Source organism: Haliaeetus albicilla, chromosome 28 (assembly GCF_947461875.1).
Source record: "Haliaeetus albicilla chromosome 28, bHalAlb1.1, whole genome shotgun sequence".
NCBI lineage: Eukaryota > Metazoa > Chordata > Aves > Accipitriformes > Accipitridae > Haliaeetus > Haliaeetus albicilla.
Window position 1 is genome coordinate 10,526,312 of NC_091510.1, and position 24,942 is coordinate 10,551,253.

At 38.0% G+C, this 24,942-nt stretch overlaps 1 protein-coding gene across 3 annotated transcripts in view; it reads left to right on the plus strand.

Moving 5' to 3' along the window:
- PPP1R12A (protein phosphatase 1 regulatory subunit 12A) overlaps nt 1-24,942 on the plus strand; it is a 126,002-nt gene that overhangs the window by 24,544 nt on the left and 76,516 nt on the right. The gene's annotated exons all lie outside the window — the stretch shown is intronic.

Genomic DNA, 24,942 nt, shown 5'->3' on the forward strand with positions numbered 1-24,942 from the left:
ATTAGCTAAAAGGCAAACAGTAATCCTTAAAACAGAAGCTGAGTTTAAGCACTTTGTAAACTAGGTTGAAGATCAGTCTATTCTGCTGGTTTTCCAGTTACACAAGCACTTCAGTCGTAGTGTTCATGTATCATTTTTACTAAAATTTCCCAGTTTTGCCAAATGGATTTCACACTTTGGTATTCTAGGGTTGGTCAATTGCTACCTTATTTCAAGAACCATAACCCGATGCAAGTGCAGTCATCTGAGATTAAGGTACAGTTTAACTGAGGAAACTCATGCGGTGTTAGAATGTCACCTGAAGAATAAGGATGGTGCCAGTTTGCTCATCTGCTGCTGGTTGTGCCAATAAGTGCATACTACTTTGGACTAACGAGGAGGTTGCTGGTGACACGAAGGCCATCAACTGTTCAGCTTTTCCAGTTCTGTGTCTACACGCCGGAGTTCTGAGATGTAGATCAAATAAATCTCAAATGAAAGAAATAAGCCATTTCCTTATGAGCAAGACAAATCATGTATTGCAGTTCCACATTTAACCTTTATTTAGACCTCGTATCTTCAGTTCAAGACCTTAAGTACACGCTAATTTTAAATATTAAGCATTAATAGGGAAGATTGCTGTAATTAGGGAGTCATTACTTCATAGTTATGAGTGAGGATAGTTCATAGATGTCTCATACAAAGAATGGTATTAAATCAACAATAAGGTGCTTCTTTCCTTGGATTCCTGTCTAATTCAAGCTGTTCTAACTGTACCTTTGCCCAAACTAAAACTAATAACTAGAATATTCTGCTTAAATTACCTAGTCATGTTCTGTGATGTTATACTCTGCATTGCTAGACATGTAGCAGGTACCTACCAAAACAATACCTGGAACTTGTGTTGTAATACATGTTGCAATTGGGTAGACGTTTATTTTATAGACACTTCTTTTGTTATCTCAGTGCTCCCTAAACATGCTTATAACATGGGAGGACCTAATTCCTGTTTTTATGACATCCAGATGAGCTCTAAATTACAGAAAACTGGCTTTATCACCTGGCTTCCCAAGAGGAAGTGAAAATTAAACACAACTTACTCTTAAACTTCTTAATCGCTTTTTTCAAGGTGATAATTCTCAGTTTTACACTCCTTTTACCTTCCCACATCTAATCTCTGATGATGTTGGCTCCTCCATGAATGATGTCTCTGTTTTGTAGGTGGCTTAAGGCACAAGCATGCATAGACTTCTTCCCTAGATAGCATCAACTTTCCAAATAAGAACGAGGAAGTTCTGAAGCAGGCTTTGGATTACCTTTGTAGGCATTGGCCATGTTTGAGTCCATCAACGTTTTCTAGTCTCATTGTTAGACTCAACAATCACCTAAACACAGTGATTTAAACCACCAGGAAAATAAATACAATTCATCCTTTTTTGTTGTCTTATTTGTGATAAAATTGAATCAAGTTACACTTGATAACTACTTAACCAAATGTTACTAATCATTCTTCAAAGAACACTGTTAATCTATGTCTGACACCTTCATCTGAAAACCGCAGTTATCAATGCTTGTCTAAGAAACAGTGATTAATTTAATTACAAGTCTTCATAGGGTTCTACTGTAGATAGTAGTGAGCACAGACTCAAGAACTGGATGTTGCTTCTACACCTGGAAACACTTAAGGTCCTGTAAATGCCACAGCTTTAGTAGAATTATCTATAAGGCTTGCCCAGGTGGGGCCAAACTCAACAGCTGTCTCTTGGTATACTTGGAGCATCCTTTTTCAGTTCTCATGTTTAAAATCATATCTACTAGATTCTCTAAAACTATAGCTATAACTTTAATGTAGCTTTCCAGTTTGCAAAGGCATTGTTTTCCCCATCTTTAGAACAATAAACAACTCTTACCTAAGCACACAGTTTGCATCCGTTTCAACTAAATAAATTGCTTAGCAAAAGGAATCATCTATGGTAATACCTAAACCTGTTTTACTGCAGACAATATCAAAGTACTTTTTTTTGGTCTGCTGGATAATTATATACTCTGCTTTTGGAATACTGTGGTTAAACGCAAACCTCTAGAGCAGCAAGGTGGTGCAAGTGTCTTCTGTCTCACCACTGTTTTTGCTTGCTGTCTTCATGTGAAGGAACTTTGAGTTTGACGCAACCCAGCTGTTACTTTTACTTGGATGGTAACTTCATCCATTCATACGTGTGCTGCTGCTGGTGTCCCTGGTGTCCTGTTACTTTTCATTAGGGCTGAGAGAATTGAGTCTCATAACCATCTTAAAACAAAGCCTTTTCTTCTGAAACCCAACATCTACATTGATTTTAATGCAAATATATACACATGCTATTTTATTGAGTAATATATCAACAATATGGTGTTGTATGAACATACAAAGAACAACTGCAAAGTTACTGGAAGCTTCTTGGCCAGAAAGTGACTGAATTGGATTTGGATTCAACTAGTCTGGATCTGAACTTTTCTTCACTTTGACCTCAGAAAGCGACAGTTGCGTTCTGCAACTTCGTCTTCTTTCACAACTGTCTTCCACACTTGTGAGATGCAACTTTGTGATGAGAATGAGCGTGAGCACTGCCCCAGTATGTGATCAAGGTCAGCTGTTTGTAAGTTTTTGAAAGAAGAGTGCTTGTTATTCTTTGTGACCTTACAAGGCTTCTAAATTGTCACTCATTAAACTAAGAAAGGTGTATGCTTTTGTTTTGCCCTGACCTGAATTTCCATTCTTTTCCTAAATGATCATAAAGGCTGCTGGGCTGAATTTTCTTGATAATCAGTTACCCTCTCACAGTTCCTAAGCAGCAGGAGGGGAATGAGGAAGGGGCATGATATGAACTGATTCTAAAATTTTAAGCTAATGACTCCTAGTGACTGGACAAGAAGGTCCAGAGTGACTGTGCAGCATCCATCAGCTGTTGTCTGTGTAAAAGCCCACTCCTTGTACACTGCATCTTAGGATGTTTAAGTGCAAAGTACTCAGCTATTTTAGCAACCTGTTCTGTCTCAGACGTTAGTTATTTCCATGGGAAGAAAGTAATCTGTAGGCCAGACTAACTTGGAAAGGCAAAATCTCACCTGCCATCTCATTTCCCTCGCCCTCTTACCTACTACCACATTGCAGAGGACTTTGACATGCTCATGGTATTCATATGTCTGCAGCATGCTACATTGGGCTGTGTTTTTTACCTAACCTAATTTAGTCCAACAAGAGCAAGTCCTCAGCAGAGCGGTAGGTAATTTCTGTGCCATTCCAAAGGCCAGCAGTATATTAATGCTGTATTGCTTCACTGTTAACCTGATGTGATATACTTAGTGCAAGACTGTTAGAGAATAACTTTGTTGGATTCTAGAAGCGTCTCAATACTGAATACACTCCTTCCAAATGAAAGCTCACCATCCCAGCTGCCACAGCGGCAATGTCTGGGATGCCCATAGGAATTGAATGGGTACACTTCCTTAGATGTTTCTTCTAAGAAGAGCCCATATATGTGGCTTTTTGAGTCCAAGGCCACGTAAAATGTGCTTTTAGCAAATTGATAACCTGCAGAGCAGAAATATAGTTGTAGCTACTATAAAGTTATCTGAAGCAGCTTGGTATAATGATGCTTTTTTCTGAACTAAGTGTGCGTTTACTTTAGATAGCTAGGGATGTAGATACTCTGAACTATAGTGCTGTCATTATTGTAGACTAAATGCCTACTTAAACACAGTACTTACTTGTTGACAGCTCTTGTATATTCCCATGCTCGTTCACTCTTGTGTAGAGAAGTTTAATTTGTCCACTTGGCAAGTCACATGGTAGATGAGCTTGCAGTTGGAGTGCAGTAACTCCTAAAATATTGGTATAAGAACTAATGGAGCAGTCCATTAAATTACTGCTTAGGACAACCCAATAACAAGATCTTGTGAGCTGGAGTCTTAGCTCTCCTCTGTGGATAAAATTGCATAAATCTAAATGCTTTACAGCTCCTTAAGGGATCTTTTTAATTTGGGGGAGTGCTAGCCAAATGAACTTGAATAGAAATGGCTCCGATTCCCAGTGTGGCACATAGATTTCAAAGGTGGTTAGTGTTGGGAGCGAATTTAAGAACAGACCAAAATTTCATCTTACATACAAATGTAGTTGTCATCTCTCCTCTTTGTGGGTGTATTTATACTGTGGTCACATATGTACTTAATTTCTGTAATAAAACTGATTATGGGTCCTGTTTGACTACACACTGCTTCTTTTTCTACTTTTTTTTTTTAAACTGGTGCAATTACCTATACTATTCATCATATAAATCTTAGTGACTGTGAGATTTAAGACTATCTTAAACATCACACTTTTTAAAATTTTTATTTTATATATATTTATATGAGGCAAAGTTGAGACATAAAGTTTGTAGAGATCTGGCCCAGAAAATTTTCTCTAGGTTCATTTTTCTATCTTTATTGGTCCAAAGTGATCTTTGTTTTCTGATAATTAGATTTTGATGTTGAACTTCCATATTAAACTTAGTAAGTGTGAAACCATGCTATATGGTTAAGTCCTCTTTAGTTATGAGCAAAATCTTGAAGTCCATCGGTGTGTGGGGGAAAACTAACTGAAAGATTATTCCTGGAACATCTGGACTTACTGATTTTTGAGACTTTTGGCAGTAACTCACACCTCAACTGGAATAGAAGAGGCATCTTCAGATCCATATGTATATATTTATATAGTTAAATAGAAAATTGTCTTTTAACAGAAAGTTCTGTTCTGACTTAAAGTGGTAGCCATCATCTTTTATGTGAGTGGTTGGAATGGTAGCTAATAGATTGGTGACGTTGTCATTCAGTTTGTAAGCAGTTGGGTTGTGGCAGAGAGAATCCCAAAACAGCTATTAAAGATGAATAGCATAAGCCATATGCAATGGAGGAAGCATTTAAATTTGGAGTATTTAATGGATAGAATTGTTGGTGACCGATACTAATTACTATTTGTTATTACTGCACATTGTTTCACTAAACGTCTTACTCCTGTGGTAGACAGGATAGCAACAATCTAAAATTTCACTTCTCTGTTAGGGGAAGGAAATTTTTAGGTGGAGAATTCTGTATCGAAAATAATAATTTCCAGCATCATGCTCCATGAGCCTGTGTCATACTGGCAGTTGGTAACAAGTGCATATAGTAATCAGGAAGTAGGGATGCTTTCAAAAATTGCTGAGTATTATTTTTAATATTAATACAGAAGTCAGTGTCTATGTTAGTTGGAGTATATTCTCTGAGGTGCAAGAAGGCAGCTAGATCTGTCAGCAGCTGGAAGTTATTGGAAGGAATAGTTCTGTTCAGATTGTATTAAGCTACAGGCACATTTTTTGTCCTTATTAATCAATAGAGTATGTCTTCATGGAAGAATTATGTTCTAGTCCCAGCTAAAGCAGGTGTAAATGTCCTAGTTAGTTCAACAGATCAGGTAGTCTGGCATACAGAATACTGTGAGGTTTGGATATCTGTTTGAAAAGGAAACCCTGTGTTGACCGAACTGTACAATGTATTGGCAAAATCCAGTTCTCATAAAGCATTGATCTGTGTTGTGAAATTCATAGCTAAAAAGATATTAATTAAATTAATTAATTAATTAACCTTTTAATAAATGCAAATACTAAGTGAAGGTAGGATGTAAAAGGAATTGCAGAGTTCTCTAGTAATTTTGATACTGTGTTAGAAGTGTTGATTCCAACATTTAAGTGCTTGATTCCTTCTGAAAAATAAATCCTAGAGCTAGGAAGATGTCGTCATGCTGGCACGTACCTCTAACCGAGGCTTTTTGTATTCCTGTATTTGTCTGTCTAACGCTAAAGGCTGCATATATTTATTTCTTGCCCCTTCGTTGAGACTGCCAACGTCTCGAAAGCTCCCCTGCCCTTCTGAAGTGGAAGCCCTGCGGTCCTCTTTATTTCACACCCCCGCCTGTTCGAGAATAGTGCTTTCTCTAGTTCTCCCTGTCCTTTCTCTGTAGACTGTGTATTACCATCTCCTTATAAGCCCTTGCTCGTTAGAGTTATTCTTGTTGGAATCTAGGCTACAAATAATCTTTCCATGCAGCAAGTTGCTGCCTCTGATAAATGCAGGCTGCGGCCAGCGGCTGGCAGGGAGATTCATGTGCTGTCAGACCCCTGAATTGTGAATTAGGCTTTTCTGGTACTTTCATTTGCACCAAAATCAAGGACGCTGTGTTTATGTATGCTGCCTGCAGTTTGGAAATTGATCTGGTCTAATATTACCTAAAGAAATGTATTCAGTTGAATGTTAAGCTGTAGATTCTTCTGGAAGGCTACTTACATGAACTCAGTTAAGGCAAAAGTAATGCTATATCTGTAACATCTAATTCTGAAGTGTCTTTTAAAAATGTACTGCAAATGTTCGTATTAACTATAAGATATATAAACTAAAAAGACTGGATGGATCTGATTTGTGTAAGCATTTTCCATGGGAATCCCAGTGCCTTATATGGTCAACTTGCTTTGTAGTGTTTCAGTGAAATGAAGGCAGCCATCCAACAACATGAAAAAAACCAGCCCAGCTGGCTTTAGCTTTGTCTATAATACCCTCTTTCTTGGCCTCCTTCAGTAGCACAGTAGCTAATTATTAAAACTAAAAATGTGGCAAGAGCCTATGTAGCTAGTAGAAGAAATTCCTTTTGTGGCGGTGACCGTATACTAAAGATTTAATGCTAATTTAAAAAAGAATAGTAGCACATTGATAATACAGCTTTATTGCATAATGAACTTTTGCCATCAGATAAGCTCTTGTGCCTTTACCCAAGCTTGTAAATTAGTGATAATTCCTGTAGCTGTCATAAACAAAGTTTAGTCGACAGAATCCAGCGTGCTTTTTTTCTGTGTGTTTGACCTGTTCGTTAACTGCTTGAATAGATGCTAACAGTTTAAATAAGCGCCTGTTGAGTCTTGCATATTAAGGGATTGCTTCAGAGAGATCTGGTTCAGGTTACTCTGGAAAGAGCATCTGAGTTTGGTAGCACCAGTCATTGAAAATGACTATGTTTGCAGTGAGGTAAGCTACCCTGTATTTACTCTCAAGTATTAGGATGCACATAAGCTTTACTGTAATTCTCCTTGTGGTAACTTATATACCTATACTTTAAAAAACCCTCCTGAATGAGAGGCTAGACTGTTAAACTTAGTCATATCTCTTTATTCAGATATGCAGAATCCTGTTTTACAAGAAGTACGATAAATTGAGAATGCAAGAATGTCAGTACCTTTATTTGGAATACTAATGAAAAACACAACATATTTTCTGTTGCAAAAAAAACCCAGAGCTCTTTGTCACTTAGCTACTGTGTTGAGAGTAGTATGCAGTAAAAATGCTATAGTATTCATTTGACTTGTAGTGAAGAGGTTTTTTTTCTATATCGGGGCTGCCTAAGGCCTTTAGGTCTCTTTCAGTTAATCATATAGCTCCAGTGCCTGATTGTGTGAAAAGGAAAGGCCAATCTTCTGAGCTCAGTAATAAGTCATCTCTGCTTCTGCTGATATGGGGCATTCCAATCAGCTTTCAGAAAAGCAGCTTTTGTTTCTTTACGTCTTTTGGTTTCAGCTCTTACTAGCTTCATGTAATGACTTCAACTCCTTCTACTAGCAGAAAGGGTGAACAGCTGATTCCTATTTACTTTCTCTGTATTATTCATGATTTTGTAGTCATTTATTATATCGTCATCAATGTAGTTTTGTTCTAGGCTGAAGAGTTCTGGCCTATTGAGTTCTTTTTCTGGAAGAGACTCCATACCTTTGATTAAAAACATGGACCTCTACAAAGCCTGTTCTCTTACTATTTTCAGCTAAGAGCTGTAAAGGAGGGTGGATTTTTTTTTTTTTATACCTAATCAGATTGGGAGTAGCAAAGAGTCTTCTTGGATGGATCTGTGTTTTTAATACTCTGGCATTTTGGAGGGTTCTAGGATTTTTCAGAAGAACTCCTGTTTTCAAACATTTTCAGATTCACCAGAAGAGAAGAGCACTTCAGAGAAAAGCTGGTATCCAACAGAATTTACCAAGACCTAAAGAAAAAATGCAGTACTGTACAGTGATATATCTAAGTTAATTTTGAATATGGTAATTCAGAGCATGGAAGCAGTACAGATGTCAGGTAGCTGTGGACTTCTAAAATTCATTTAGAGATATGCTAGTACTATCTGTGCTGTGACCTCTTTGCCTCCACTAGCACAGAGAAGGAAGCTGTAAGATGCAAAAATAGAATAGGGATGTAGGAGTGAGTCAGAAGAGTGGAGGCAAAGGCAAGCTGTCAGATATGGGCTGGCTGTCAGGATGAAACTGAGAGTTAGGAAAATTAAATGGCGGTATGGAAAAGGAAGTGGGAAGGGAAGGCTGATACTGGGAATACTGAAATACTGAAACTCGACTGTTGGTGTGTTGTATATCAGGTAATTAATGTTGCCTGTGAAATCTGTACTTGGACTTAACAGGCATTAACCTTTTAATACTCTATTATGTCATCATACCTAGATTATAGGGCCTGTATAGAGGATTTGTTCTTGGGATAGGTCAGGACATCTGATAAAAGATGCTGTTGCTCATGGCACTTATGCATTATTGGTGGGGGGGGGGGGGAGACTGCAGGGAAATCTGCAGAAACATTATGCACTTGTGGCTGTAAGTGTCATGAAAGGGCATATGAAATGGTGTATATTTTAAAACCTCAGTTCCATGGTATTTCAAATTGTATGGTTAAATCAGGGGATATGGCTTATGATGACCTTTTTGTCCATTTACCATCTGTAAAATGACAGCTGTTGTGGTGGAGGTTTTATGAAAATCCTGCTTACATACCTAAATGGTGGTAAGCACTGATAGGTGGAAGAGCCCATGAGAAAATGAGTTCTGTTTGGAGCAAGGTTTGAGTAATACAGGCCAAACACTAAACAGTGAAGGAAAATCCATAATTTTTGAATAGCTGCATGTTATGAAAGCACTGATCATCTCATAGATTGAATGAAACAAGTTCCTTTGGCCACAGGGAAATAGAGATCATGTAGGACTGTATACAGGTCATATGTTTGTGGGGCAGTTGCTTTGGCTTAGGCAGCGTTAATTAAAGCATTTCCTAGTCCTGGAATATTTGGCTATTTGGCCTTACTATTGCTTGTACCTAGGTCTGTGCATAAATGAATATTTAATGTAAAAGTAGAGTCCTTAGAGAAGCATAAAGCTTAAGCACGTTTTGGTTAATTTAATAGTGTAAATTAAGCTGGCAGAACAGCTTTCCCCTCCAGGAATTCTTGTAGAGGTGTGCACCATAGAGGAGAAAAAAGCAAGCTCAAGGCAGCAAAGGTAGTCTTCTGGCGTGTCAGGGAGTGGGTTTCTCTTTTCTGTTTAACATGAAGGCAGTTTCTCACCGTGCACTCTGAGGTATTTGGAGCATAGCTCCCAGCCAGATGGATAGATCTTTCATGAGAATACATTGAGAACCAGTTTTAAAAACAGTTTGTGTTGCAGGAGCTTTCAGTTTGCAGCATGAACGATGAATGATTGAACAGTAGAGAAAGCCAGACGGGCCTTTGTCCGTTTGCTTGAAATGAGGAAACTTGGAAGTCTTCCCCGTCAAACCCTACCCCTGCCCTTGCCGCTGCTCTGTCCCTGCCAGGGCCACTGAATGGTTACCTGCCAAAACTCTGCAGCGCTTAGACTTTCCCCGTGCTCAGGCAGGGTGTATGCTTTTTCCGTATAATCAAATCTGTTTCACTTTCTGTGTTTTTCCACCTATCTACTTTAGCACTTGTTCTTACGTATTTGTGGGGGAAAAGCAGTCAGTGAAGTCAGTCACATTGCTATGACTGACCTTGAAGCCAATGTGCTTTTTCAACCAGGCTTTCATTTTTGTGCTCTTTGATAGTAATCATCTTTAACTAGCAGTCTGATGTACAAGAAGCAGACTTTAAAACATTTATGATTAATTTCATGATGATGTGCATACTGCTATGGTCAGGTAAGCAATAGATTTCTGGGTTCTTGTTATTGCTCTCAAGCCTGACACAGTCGTGGTAAAGAGAAGGCCAGCACGTTTTCTGTCCTGGTGCAATTCAAAGACATCAGCAGTCTCTCAGAACTTGGAAGTCGCTACGTAGTGAAATGTAGTCTTTTACCCCTTTCTCCAGAATCCTTTCTGAGAAGGAAAGTCAGAAGTGGCTGCAGCTCCAGGTGCGACTAAGGCCATACTGCACTGTGCTGCCTTGAAAGAGCGTGCTCTTGCTTCTTCCTCCCACCACGCTGTTTTCTTTCCCTCCTGTTTTTTATTTATTTATTTCAGTGCGTGGGGAGGGAGAAAGGGTTGTTTCTGCCTTGCTGGTGAATTGAAGTGGCTAACGGAGAGTCCGACAGATGCTTTTGGGAGTGTACAGTTGAGAATGAGGAGGGAGTCTGGGACCTCCCTGTTTGTCAGCAGTGAGCTCCTGTAGAATCATGCCCTGAGTGAATAGGCTATGTTAGCTCAAAGGAGTTAGGGTTTGCTGGTTTTATAACACTACCTCCTGCAGGGAACAGAACATTGCTTAGAACTCATTTTGAAACATAGAAATGCAAATTACCCAATAGGGATGGTATTTACGAGTACTTTGCAAACATTGTCATCTCCTGAGTGACAGAGATTCTAATGCAGAATATTCAGGTGAGGGTCTGATTATTATCAACTGGGATATCGTTTTCATATAACTACCTAAAATCAAGCATAGCAGGAGAAGATGATCTTATAAGCTCAATTAGAATACTTTCTTAGCATGTGTTTTTATCAACATTAGACTACCAGAACTTTTACCAAAGGTATCTTCTGCTAAGTTATTGAAAGTGGTATTATGTGGTGCTAAAGACAGTGGAAGAAATACGTCAGTGTCTTACTTTGACTCCAGTGAAAGCTTCCTGCAAAGTGACACTGTTGATGAAGTAGTGAGCATAAGTACTTAACTTTTTTTTAATAAATATTTTGGTTTTCTGGCAAGTTTCTTTAGTGCCTTTTCTCCTTGAAACTCATGGATGGGCCTTCAAAATCTGGCACGCAGGACTGACAAGCTAGAGATGAACTGCTGCAGTGTGTGTAAGAATGTATGAATTCCTTGTGCTTTGGCAAAAGAGCAGATGACACAAGTGCCATGCTGTTTTTGGCATGTATGCTATGGGTTACAATTGCTCATCTACGTACAGTATTTTCTTGTTGCTTGCTTGCTTGGATAAAAATGCTCTTCAGAAGGTTAGTGAGAAGTGGAAAATTTAGAGGTTACTAGACTACAGGTTTACCTTTGCACACAGAGATAAGTTGGTTTGTGAGGACCAAAGGCTTTGTAGAGGATGGGGAAAACACAGCCGTATCCTTGCCCTTTTGGTAAGCTCAGCCCTAGACATTTGCAGAGAATTAGGAGATGGCAGGGGTGACCTCTTCAGGCAGCGCAGGTCGTGCCACACAGAGTAGGCAGTGACCACAGTTGTGACTTGGAGAGTCCGTAAGTCCTGCCACGTTCGAGATGCTGCAGATCTACTGTCTAGTGTTTGGTGGCAGTGGTGAAGGTGGTAGAGCATGAACCATAGTATACAAACAAATATGCCAGAATGAGGCTGGAGACACAGTACTGGAGCACATGCAGCAGTTTGAAGAACGAGAAGCAGCTTTCATAATACACTGATCAAAGGTGTAGCATTCTTGGTATACTGACTCTCTTCAAAAGTCAGCATATATCTTCCTTTCCTCCTGCATCAGAGTAAATATGGAGCCGAGGAGTCTGGTTTGCTTTTCCCTTTCATGCCACGAGGAGAAGAACAATGATGCTGGTTGCAGATGCAATCTAGAGAATTGCTTCTCAAAAATACTCAATTTCTGCAGGCTTTTCATGCATTGTGCCAAAATGATGGAGTTAGTCTTTGGTACTTGATGTGATGAGGGGCTACTATGGCCAAAAAAGGAGAAATCTGTTGAACTCAGATTTGGGGAGACATGCTTAAAGGTGTCTTCTGATGAGGAAGGCTGTTCAGGTTCTGCACCTAAGGTGTCTTTGCTCATAAGCTTTCATGAACATTTATTAACAGTTGCCCTGGGTGGAGTCAACTTTCATTTGGCAAGGCTGCAAGCTTAAAAAGCCTCGTTGGAACCATGTTGGTTCCAAACTGTGTTTGCTGGTCCCCCGGGTCTTGGGAGTGTGTGTCAGGTGAGGTCCTTCAGTGTTGATCAGGTCTGACTCCAGGGTGCAAAAAAAGCAGCGGTGCTGCTGGTGAAGCTAAGCAAGCCTTTGAAGCAGTATAACTGTGTTGGCATGGTATTGCCTTCCTGCTAATAAGCCTAATGAACCTCAGTTATCTTGATGGTTATCTGTCACATGGATTTTTTTGTGTGTGTTTTTGTGTTTATTTTACCCAGTATGGCTGACAAGCTAAAGGCATCTGTGTTACTACTTTGCAGCGCTGGTACAGTGTTAACAGTCCTCTGCTGTTTCCCAGGTATTTCAAGATCTGTTTAGAAAACAAATACTGGCAAACTTGAAGCTGCATTAAATTCTTGAATAGTGGCTAGAGATCTGCCTAAGAATACTTGTGATTTGTATTACTAAGATCTTCTGAGTTAAATAGTGATCTGTGGGGTTTTAGCATTTTTCTATATTACTAGTAGACTAGAAGGTACATAATCCTCGTTATGCAAGACAAATGAAACTTTCTACTTCTTTCAAAGCACCAAGTGGAGGTATTTGTTGACAAATTTTCTCTCTCCTATATAATTTATATGTATGCCCTATATCATTGCTAGTTTTTTTACTATTCTTAATATATTTAAGAAGTGCTGTAGTATTCCTGACGCTGCTGGCTGTGTTTTTTCACTGATGTTCATGGCTTTCCTTTCCAAATTTCTACACTCTGTTACTTTAAGTTTATACTATTTATACCCATTTTTTAAAATTCTGGTTTTATATTGATTTTCACCATTTTATTTGTTAAACATTTTATTTCTAATTGTTGCCATTCCTTTGCTTTATCTCTGTACTACTGTAACTTCCTAATCAAATTGCTTTGGAGAATAATGGCTTCTGGTCCGTATGATACCCATTCAGAAAAAAAAAAAACCCAAACCAAACTGAAAACTGGCCCTTTTAAAATGCCATGTATTGTGTATATATAGTGGTATATACCATTGTAGATGAGTCTGTATAAACTTAGATTATTTTACTTGTTGACCGTTGTCTTCCTGTCCATTTTTTCAATGTAGTTGGGATTAAGTGGTTTCCTAGGAATTTGTGATTACTTGCAGTTTCTTCGTTAATCTGTCATAATGAGTTTCTAATGGGACAACTGTACCAAGGTATTTCCTGTTTAGATAGGACAGAGGGAGTCCCACCTCGGCGCTGGTACCTCACTTGTGCTCTTTCGGGAGAGAGAAAGTTCACAAAGTGGATGTTGTTTTTATGTTTCTGGCTGGAGATAAATTGTTAGATGTCTCTGTTAAGAAGTACTCATGGCTGTTTTCTTGTGTGGGTGAAAAATTTGGATACGGTCGAAAGATAGTTGGAGGTGGGACTGGGATTGCTGCCGGGGCAGAGGAAGCACACGCAAGTGAGTGCAAGTTTCTTCTTCATTCCAGCCAGTGAGGGTTTGCTCAGCAAGTTCACGATGTGGCTAGCCTATTGAAAATAGAGTATTAAGTTACACTGTGGCAAAAACGCCTTTTTTAGAAGTTGCAAACCATATCTGTGTAGATGAACAGCTGCATAGCTAGCCTTTGAGAGAGAGGGAGTTTGGTGTCCAACACTTTTTTTATTCTTTGTACTTGACAGAGGATTGTAGTGCATTTGCTTATCATCTCATTTGTTTGTACAAACAGTTTTGTTAACTATACTAAAACATGGCAATGTATTTAATGTAAGTTAATTTAGAAGATTGTTTAGCAAATTTAGCAAAGGCACAGCATGAGCACACCCTTATTTAACTTTGCAGGAATTCCTGAAGTGTCTAGTCTGACTTGAATTTTGGCTTTAGGTATATTCTGTGTTGATCTTATCCTTGCAGAGGATTTACTTGAGTCTCGGTGACCTTTGTCTTTTGCAAGTACCTTGCCTTTTGGGGATCACAGTGACATTTCTTTTTGCAGATTAAATGAGAAAAAAGGCTTCAGACAGGTTGTTCAAGTGATGCTGTGTGTTTACCTACAATGTGGAATATGAAAATGTATATGGAAATTACCTGACAACGAATTTTTTGGCATTGTCTGTAGCTTATATGCTTCCCTGAGTAATTCCTTCAAACTTTCAGCAGATTAGAAAGCAAACCAGGTCCCAGTTTCTTTAGGTTTTCTGCTGAATATATTTCCGAAGTCAGAAATAAAATGAGATATTTAAAAATGTAGTTATGTATATATGTGTGTACCATAGCCAGTCTTTTCTAAAAAGGAAAATTGGAGAGCTGCTGCTTGTTTTTTCTGTTGAAAAGTGAAGTTAAAATGCATATACATTACTGATGAGCCTAAAACACGCTGTCCTCTCTTTAGGTGTTTAAAATGCTAACAGGATTATCCTGGAGGTTTATCAACATGTCTGTGATGCCCTGCTTTGGAGCTGGGGCTGCCCTGAGGAGCGCTGAGGTGTTACTTCTGGTACACCTGGAAAAGGTGCTGTCTGACACCTGCAGGGTTGCGGGGACTGGAAGCTGCAGATTTCTCACCTTGTTACTGTCTGAACAGACAAAATCTGTATTAAAAATTACAGTTTTAAGAAAGAGCAACTGTTTGATATTTGCTGTAACAAGATTGGCTAATTTGCTTTTTGGATAATTTCACTAAAACTTTATTTAATTGGGTTTTAGACAATCCTTGATTTTCTGCTAAAATTTTAGTGAGACTGTCAGAATATTCCGCTTTCATCCTGAACCTGCTGATTTGCAACGTATGTCAGCTTCAAGACTTAATAGCATTTTTGAAGAGCTGAAAGTTCTTTCCAATTTATCTGTTCAATTCAGTGAATCATAAGTTTGATCATAAATTGAAAAATTTGCTGGGATTTATGTTAGAGAAGGGTAGCTTTTCTTTTCCCAGTCTAGGAACAGAAAGTAGAAGTAGCAATATTTTCTTTCCTTAAAAATGGAAAATAATGAGAAACAGTTAAGTTTCCTGTTTATATGTAGTACTACCTTTGTTTAATTGGTTTTGTGTACAAAATGGAGTTTTGATTAACTCCTATATTTACCATATTTAAGATAATTTGATTAATGTTTAAGCAATTCAAAATGCCAATTTTACTTCTAATGTAGTTCTTGTTTCCATCCAGGTATGACATGATTATATTAATTTTTTACATACAAAATATACATAAATGTAACTGACATTCATACTTCACATATACTTTTTATTCTATTATGTTAAATCGAATTATACAAATTATAATTGTATAATTTACACAGTTGTTTATTTACACAGATTCCCCTACGTAAGGAGGAAAAAAGCCCTGAACGATACCAGCCTTATCAGCTTTCTAAAAATATGCTTTTTCTTCTAATGTATTGTATAATGATGAGGATAAAACCACACATGGCAATTGCTAATTGAATGAAGCATTCATAGGTGTGTAGTCGCAAATTTGAGTGTCTTACTGCCTTTTTGGACCTGTAGTCTTGGTTTCTTCTGTTAAGGCTGCTTTCTACTGTCAACAGTTATGTGTAGTAGGAAAGTAGGTGCACAGAAAGTATGTCTTGGTTAGTTTAGTATGTTCTATCAACATGTATATTTTTTTTTCTCCTTGGTGGGATGAAGGGTTATCGTTGTTTTTATTAAATTCAGTGTTATTACTTTTACTCTACTCGGCTTTGCCACTTCACTTGGCTAAAATTAGAAAGTAATGAAAACTTCCCCTAGATCCTGCTAAAGCAGAAGATTAAATGTCAGTTGACAACTAGATTGCTAATGCAGCCCGTAAGAGTTCACAGTGGAGCGCTGATAGATGTGGTCAGGTTTGCTTTCTTGCAAGGCAGTGCAGTTTTCCTCTCCAAAGAACTTGGAGCCATGTAACGGTGATAGTCAGAAGCAGAGGAAAAAAGGGAAACTTGGCACACGTGGTTTAAATTTAATCCAAGAGACATAAAAGTGAACAAACCTGTTTGTTTATGTAAACAGATTCTTCTAGTAAGTTTTCTTGATGCCTTTTTGTTTTGCTAGATGATTAATTTGGTTAAGAACGTGTATTAGAGGGTATCAGTATGTTAGGTATTTTAAATTGAAAAGCTGCTTTGGCGCATGAACTTGTTTAGTTGCCCATATACTAGAAGCATATTATGTTTACTCATGAAAAAAATTTAAGTGTTTGAAATAGAATTGGTATATTTTTAAAATTGACTGGAACAGAAATACGTATACTATATGACACTGCTTTCTTCTCAAATTTAATATTTACACATTGTGTGACCATGAAAACTAATCACTATCTGCCAAAATTATAATGATAAATACTTAATGAAAGCATAGCTGCATAATGGCACTGTATTTTTACAGTATGAAAATTTTGTTTACTCCTAAACCCCATTTCTTTTCAATGAATAAAGACTGCCTCTGTACCTGCCAGGAGGTGGATGTGGAGGGTTGTATGTCTGTGTCCTCTGTAGCATGGTGCATCAGCCACAACTGCTGAAATTGCCTCAGAAAACAAACTCCAAAGGCACACGCCAGAGGAGTGAGAAAGCCATTTGTGAAATGAATGAGCCTGAAATTTGGTTCTGGATTTAACTCTCAAATTCACTGATTTGGTGCTGCTAGACAAATGGTGTAGGTTTCAACAATGTGTAGCTAAAATGAGAATCTGTCGTACGTAATTTGTACATACCTACCTGCCTAAGCCTTCAGGGTTCAAGACAGCTTGTGAATTTATACATCGTGCTAGCTGTAATATCATGCTGTCAGATCTTCCATTTCTCCCTTTCTCCTGGTAAACTCATGCTGTCACCTGCAGTGTGGTTATAAAGCTGACTAAGAAACCTGAATCTACATTTAAAAGCAAGTTCTGTTGTTCCGCAGAATGTACCAATTTTGTTTTTAAATTGAAAGAAACCAGAAGGAACAGCAGAAGTTGTTTCTCAGATGCTTAATACCGTGAGTTTAAGGGAGAGCCTCATTTGTGTGAAGTTTAGGCAAAGGTCGCTTCATAGAGCCCTTTGTGTCCAGTATCTTCATCAACTTCATGTCAATATATTGAGCCAGAAGAAAAAAGGGCATTCGGGTAAATAGATCTGCTCTAGTATCAGTGATTTATTCTTTGAATGCTGTTAGGTTTGATCTCTTCTAAAATAATTTTGTAAGGGCTAGCATTTTTTTCCAAGACATCTCATTGTTCTGGGATTGTTTGGGTTTTTTGGCAGGCTTTTTCCGGGTATGTTTCTGGCAGATTGTCTTGAGATTTTGCTTTGAGTTGAAATACAGGAATACCATTAAAGTTTAGTACTAAACTTCTAGTATGGTACTTTTAATTAAGAGATAACTTTTAGTGTGGGAATTTCAAGTGTTCCTGAAAATAGATTTGCACGCAGCTAAAAAAGAAAACAAATATTTATTTGAAAGTAGATTTACATGTAATACTAGGTAGCCTGGAATAGTTGGGGTTTTTATCAGCAAAAAGCAGGCATTAGACTGGTTGTTTTGTCCATTTAGTGTCTGTCAGAGTGAGTCTTGATCCATTACTGGGATTGCTAACAGGAATGGTAGCATCTCTGGTTATAATAAATAACATGTTATGGCCAGCTCTCCTCTTTCCTTTATTTTTCTTGGCAGGAGGTTAGAGGACAAGAATAATTCTATCTCTACTTGAAACACGCTAAAACCACTTAAATATATGCATTCTATTACAGTCCTGATTAAGAGCTATGATTAAGTATTCATTAGGGTTTCAATAGTGGGAAGGTCCCTATGAAATCAGTTTTATAGCACGTAGATTATATCAGTCTCAACAGTGATAGATTTTAGCGTTTTTCATGAATTGTGCCCTTAATTAAATTTATAGGTTTAACTATAAATTACAAACTAGCAAAGCTTAAGGGTGTGTAATTAATTTAGTAGTTCGGTATAACAGAGAAAACAAGGCAAAACTGTAGTTTAGAAATTACATTCTGTTCTTACTGAATATTTGAGCTAAACAGTTATCAGTTTCCTGTAGCTCCTCATTTTATCCACCTCTAGAAGCTGAAGTAAAATCTAAGTGAACTTCTATTGAGATATACTCATGCATATGACAAGGTGTTTACATGAAGTGGAATTAATAGCTAGAGAAGTTTGAGTTCTGGAGTGATTTGTCTATTTTTGTCAATGTTTGACAGCTCTGCGGCATTCGAATTAAGTAATGATGGTTAATGGGTGCTTGGTTTCAATAGTCTCTGCATGCCTTCCCCATGAGACTTGAACGGACATGAAACATTGCGTCAGCCTCAAGTAGTGTTTTCTCCTTAGGAGAAAGTGTCTTGCCCACCTGCTTTTTGCAGGTGTCTAAAAGGATTCTTATTTGCTACACTTAGAAGTGAAATGTTTCCAAGAAATTTCTCCAGAGAAAAGTTTGCTGCCCTGCAGTGGGGGAAAGGGTTTGACATTGAAATTTATGCCAAGATTGACTCATATTCTGGGGTGAGAAATAAAAACAATAAACTTGAAACTGCCGGAACTTGCAGAAGCAATGAGATGCTCTTGAAATGATTTGTTAATTTGAGTTATTGGGTATGGCAACTATCATTTTAATGATTATGTATGGACCAGCTCTCCAGGATTTTAAATAGTTGGCCATTCTTAACTGAAAATACACACGCATGCATCATACGCACAATGCTTACAAACAAGTTAAAATAACACTAGTGTAGCCAAAGGGTAATATTACCACTTTATTAAGAATATTTGCAAGGTAAACTTCCATTTTTACTAGTAAGCATGCTTTTAAAAAGTAAAATATTGAACCCTAAAACTAGATCTTGTCAGCTTGCAGAGACATCTGCTATTACCAGCTCACTGGTATTATTTCAGCTCACTGAAAAATAGGAGCTGTGACTTGTGGGTTGGCTAAATGAACACTGGAAAGATTATACTTAATTTCATAATTGAGCAACATTTGTCATCTGTAATACTAGATTAGTGCCTGAAGTTCTCTTACAACACCAAAACTGTCCTGTTTTTTACTGTCATCGTGAACATCAACAGCAGGCTTTCCACCCTGTATGTACTACATTAAAAAGAATACTCAGCAAATGTAAAACACATGCTTTTATAGTGATTCCTTAAATAGTAAATAAGTGTAATAATCACTAATATTTTGTGACCTAATTTGTTTGCCATTCTTATTACCCTTTATCCTGGAAGTGTTCCCAAATATTCAGTGAGTCTTAGGACATTGTCATTACTAATATTAGACCCTCAGATGTTATACTTTGTACGAAAACATTGAATTAAGGACTTATGATCAAATTTAAGGTGCAAAAAAATACTCCTCCTTTGTTCTAGTGGCTGTAACTGCTAGGTTTCCTCAAATCTGTAGCTTGGAACTTAGATAAGGCTTATGTTTTCAATTCATACACCTTATTGCCACTTCAGTTGTTTGTGCTGCATTCTTAATTAATATGCAGCATAAATATGTGACCTACCGAAAGTGGAAAGTGTTGCTCAAGCTTGCTTTGGATCTTTTGACCAATTTCCTTTTTATAACTTCTCAGTTAGTGGTTTACTGAAAGAAAAAAAACCCACAAGAACTGCAATATGTAAGCTTACTCTTTTTTTTCCCCAAGGAGAGTGAAGGTGAACAGAAGATGTTCATAAAGAGTGTGACTAGTGAACTGTAATGTCCTGTCGTAACAAAACCTTCCTTCATGAGGGCAGAAATCAGTGCGGAGTCAGACTAGTGTTCAAACTGGGGATTATTTGGTGATGCTGAGCTCCTTGGAGGGCCAGCGAGAGGACCCAGGTAGAAGTGGTAATTGTTGAGTTCACACTGTGAACTGCTCTGTGGCAGCGTTATTTCAGAGGCCTCATCCTTTAACCACCTTTTCATGACAAGCAGTGAATTTAATTCTCTTCAACCTCTATTCCTGTCTCAATTTCAGTTGAAATTGCTGAGGGAGGGAGGACAGCCAGGTAGACAGAGTGAGTAATGTGATTTCCTTAGGAAGTCTGTACGAACAAGAAAGTAGGCTAAAATGTGTTGTAAATTTAAAGTGAGAGTGGTAGAATTGGTTGCAGATTTAGAAATGTGTTCTTTGAAAAGTGTCAGTTTGAAAGCAGAAGCTTTAACACAAGGTTTGTAACGGGTAAAATTTCACAGTAAACCAAAATTTTGTTTCTCTGATAGTGGAATTAGGACATGAAGATGTATTTCAGAACAAGGCTTCTCGGAATATAAAAAACATTTCAATATGATCAAAGCAAATAATTCTGCTTTAATCAGATAAAGATAATAATGTATTGCTGTCCTTTTATTATTTCATTTAATTTTAAATTCAAATTGCTTTCCTGATCCACTTTAGATCCAGTTCGTCAAAGTATGTCAGCAGTTATAAGGGTGTTTGTTATGTGATTGCAGACGGAAAAAGCAATCCAGGATGAAGAGAATAGGAGCCGCTTTTAACCAGCTCTGCTGCTAGGTGTAGATGCCCTCACTTAATTTGATTCTTGGGTACTTGAACAAAGATGTTAATGTCCTGCTTAGTTCCATTGGACTCACTGGACTTGGTTCACTAGCTAAATCAAAGGAAGGGATAAACTGTTCTCCAGGCCACTGTGTGAGGTCTTTCTCCTGTTTCCAGCAGTCCCACAGGAATTGAAAATGGTTGGTTGTTTGGCTTGTTTTATCCTTTAAGTCTAATGTATTATTCTGTGTTCATATTTTTGGCTCCTTTCTGTACTAAGAGCAAATAAGGAAAAATGAAATGTAATGACAGAGTTTAAATATACAATGTTTATTTTCTGCTGTTAGAGGCAAAATATCTTAATTTGTGGAATAGATTAGGACACTGATCAGGTAACAGTAAAAGGTAGGTTTTAATCTCTCTCTAGAAAATACTGGTAGAAAGTGGAACATCTAAACCTTTTTTAGGTGCCATTACCTCATTAGATCTCATAATTGATGAAAAACAATAAAAATTGTAGTCCAACGTAAGGTACATACTGTATAGGTTTGCTGCATGTATGTGGGACAGTACTCTAACTGATTGATTGCCTTTTTCCCTGCAAGAGTTCTGATTTAAAAAAAAAGAAAAAATACAGACTTGCTTTTCCTGTCATTTGGGGAGGAGTACTGTCTGCTGAATTCTTTGGGTGGTTACTCACTGAGGGACCCAGTGCTCTAGATATCTCTTTTAAAGCTATCTATTTTTAAGGTTACTTACTAACTTAGGTCTACCCTTCACCTATGTACTTAACACCTGATAGTAAGGAGAGCCAGCTAGGTCCCATGCCACTTGCACTGGGATACAGAGTCATGGTGAATACAGTTAAAATCTAGCATGTTCGGCAGGTTATCCCCTTCGGAGTGATCAGAAGGCATTTCTGGGAGAAGTTTAAAATGTTGTTTCACTGAACGTAGGCACGTTGTTTCCAGGACAGGTTGCCCCCACCTGGGGCTGGTCCGTGTGGGAGCCGGGCGCTGTTGATCTTCGCTGGTCTTTGCAGTCCGGGTTTCAGGTTGTTGTACAAATAGAAAGCGGTTTTCTTTCCTGGCCCTTAATATACTTCCTTTGAGATTTCATCTCTGTTCTTATCAGAAAAAGTAACCAGACTTTGTATTATCAACTTTGCTTTGTTTTGCTGCCTTTATGACTAATTAGCCTAGTTTCCAAATTAGTTCCCAAAGGAAACGAGGTTTATACGATTGCACTGTCCAGCTGTTGTTCTGTTTGGCGCCCGTTGGCTAACTTCCATCAAATTTGGCAGGGTAGCGAGTGCTTGATGTGGAAACGCTGCCTTTCTACCAGTTTGTGGGGGCTGGGAACGGGCTTGAGAGACAGAACCAGTGCATAGGATGAAGGGGATCTTGAGCGTGAGCTCCCATGCTCTTCTGCTTGCCCCAGGAGCTGGCTGGTACGTGTGCTCCACAGATGGGGTGATTAGCAAGCGCTCGGGAAGAGCGTTAGGACGACCTGTTGTTTCACCAAGTGGTAACTGAGGCTCTAGGTGGGAACCGAGGACCGTGAAGGGAGAGACTGGGGATGGGGAGACGAACAGCAAGAACTGACGTTAATCCTGGAAGGATTGTAGCAGTCGTGGAAGAGGAAGGTCTGTGGCTATCTGTCCTCTGTGCAGAGACTGGGACAGAAGTCATCACGGGAATTTATCTTTTTGAGTCACTGTAACATCAGTGGGACTCTTGTTATTTACATCTTGCATGTGCGTTGCTTTTTCCTTTGTAGTAACTTTCAGGCTGCGGTCTAGAAGGGCAGACTTTTCAGAGGCTGTTGCTTTAAGTTTATCATGCTGTCCTGACAAGCTTTCCTTTTGGGGTTGAGATGTCAGTCTTTAACAGCAGAGGCACTTTTGGCACTTGATAAATACTGCTTTTAGAAGTGACTACAAAGATAGCGCAATGACCAGCGGAGTAGAAATGGAAAAACATTGAGATAAAATTTCTTTTATAACATTTGCTTCTTTGCTTTCTGACTTAATGCACCTGCTGATAGTCAGAGGTGTCTTTCATATGGAAAGGGCTGAGAGGGATAGAGTCCGTCAAATACCTGCCTGCACTGCTCTTCAGGGGAAAAAGGGGACAAGGAGAAATAGAATGTATTATATAAGTGTTCTTCAGTGATAGGCTCAATGGCATTTGCTTTTCTTCACCTTAAGATAGGTAATAACCTTTTTGGAGGCCACAGTGGGTTTTCTGTAAAATTCAGGTACAAGGCTCATTTTTAAGTAATCTTTCTTGAAGGAAGCTCAAAAGTCGTATTTTTTAAATTACACAACTGTCTTCCATTTCATCAACTTCAGCTTCTGTGGCTCCTGTTGTTCCACAATAAAATTGTTAGAACAGTTGTTCAGATTGTATAATCAGTTATGAGGAACATTATTTAAACCTCACAAATGTGATTACTAGTAATGCCAGTACTCCCCCATTTGCATATGCGAGTAAATTCTTTTATTATCTTAATAGTTACTCTTCTATCATCCTAATATATATAATCTCACAGATTGTTTATCTTGGCTTGTCATGAATGTGCCATCTCTGATAATACATGAGAAGTGTATTTGAGCTCTCCTGATCCTTGCCATGTATGGCACAATAAACTGCCCAAATTTGGTCAAATATTTTTAGCCACTTAGTCATATGTCTTTTAATGTGCTGCATATGTAAGCTTTTGATTCACTTAGCAACAGTATTTTTATGAGCATGTCTTGCCAGTTTTTCTTATGTATACTTGAAAAATGGGCAAGGATTGTTCGGTGTTGGGTTGTGTCACAACCATATGGTCTGGCTTTTTTTTTTTTTTTCAATAGTGCTAATCAATTTTAAGGTGCCCTTTTTTCACAGATTATGAATTTTAGAGGATTTTAAGATATATGAGTATGCAGCATATTGAAATGTAATATTAAAAGATCTCTATTTAAAAATGCTTAAGCAATTCCAAAGTTTTCTGATACAAATTTATTTTCCATATAATAAACTGGTGAATGTTATGATATACATAGGATATCAGTGGTCAGGCAAATTGGATATCCAGAAAAACTGGATATATGGCATATGTGAAATATGGCTAGGTTAATGTTTCTGTTGAGTGTAAACATCTGTGTTTCTTGAATTTGTTTTCCTCTTGAACTGAGTTACGATGTCTTGCATTTAGTTCCTTTTCATTTAAGTAACAAAATGCCTTGCAAAAAGAGGTGATTCTTTTCTTTCAGATCTTGTTACTAGCATATAAGCATTGTACACTGATGACAAGTGGAAGAAATTGAAGACAATATGCTTGAGTAATTTGTAGTCATTATTGTTGGAGTATGTTCATAAATTATTTTATTAAAAGAATTGCTGATATTAGGAATGGATATGACTAAAAAGATAATTCAAAAAATCCTTTAGGAAGGCAGTTTTCAAGAGTACCTGAGAATGTAAGACGGTTTATGAATGTTTCAATCAAGAATGTGTTCTTGTTTTTAATTGAAAAACAAATAATGCAAGCAGTGTACCGCAGTCTAGCTGCACGTTTATGGATGAACAAGTCCAGATGAGACTTGTTGTTAAAACAGTTCTGTTACATTCTAAACAAAGCCTTAAGTTTGTACCTAACTAAAGCAAATGGGGTCAAAGAGATGTTTGTTGGGATAATTTGTTGTGAGGGATAATTTGTTGCTGGTTTTGTTTGGCTGGTTAAATGGGGCAGCAACATATCTCCCTCACAGTGTAGCTGTTGCCTCAGCACTAATGGAGGAAAGCTTTGGGATTCATCTTGGAAGGCACAATTGCTTAAATAAGGAAATCTGAGGGGTTTTTGCCATAATAAAGCAGTATATAATTTTCAGTCTTTATTGCTGTAGAAGCATTCTGAAAAGTAAAATTTATACCTTAATTGCATTTAATTGGAGGCATAATTCTCTAGAAGGATTTAGGAGCCCAGCAGTAGAAGTTCTCTTTTCAGCCCTCTGGTTATGTAGTATTGTTGATTTATTAAGCTAAAAAATTAATACCAGTCTTGTGGGGTCTAGCTGTTTTGAGTCTTTGCTGTCCTGAAATGCAGAGGGACTTTTCTCTCTGTTGCTCTGCCCTTTTAAGGGCAGCAGTATGGAAGTTGGCAAGAAAACTCACTGAGCACCCTGTGAGAAAAATACTCAAACGCAGAGAAGAAAGGCAAAATAGGAGCCAGTCAAGATGGAGATCTGGAGAATGGCAATAGTTGTGCATCTGGGCAACACTGTTTGCTTGGTCATTAAGAGATGTACACAAATGGTATTTTTGCAGTGTCCCAAACTGAT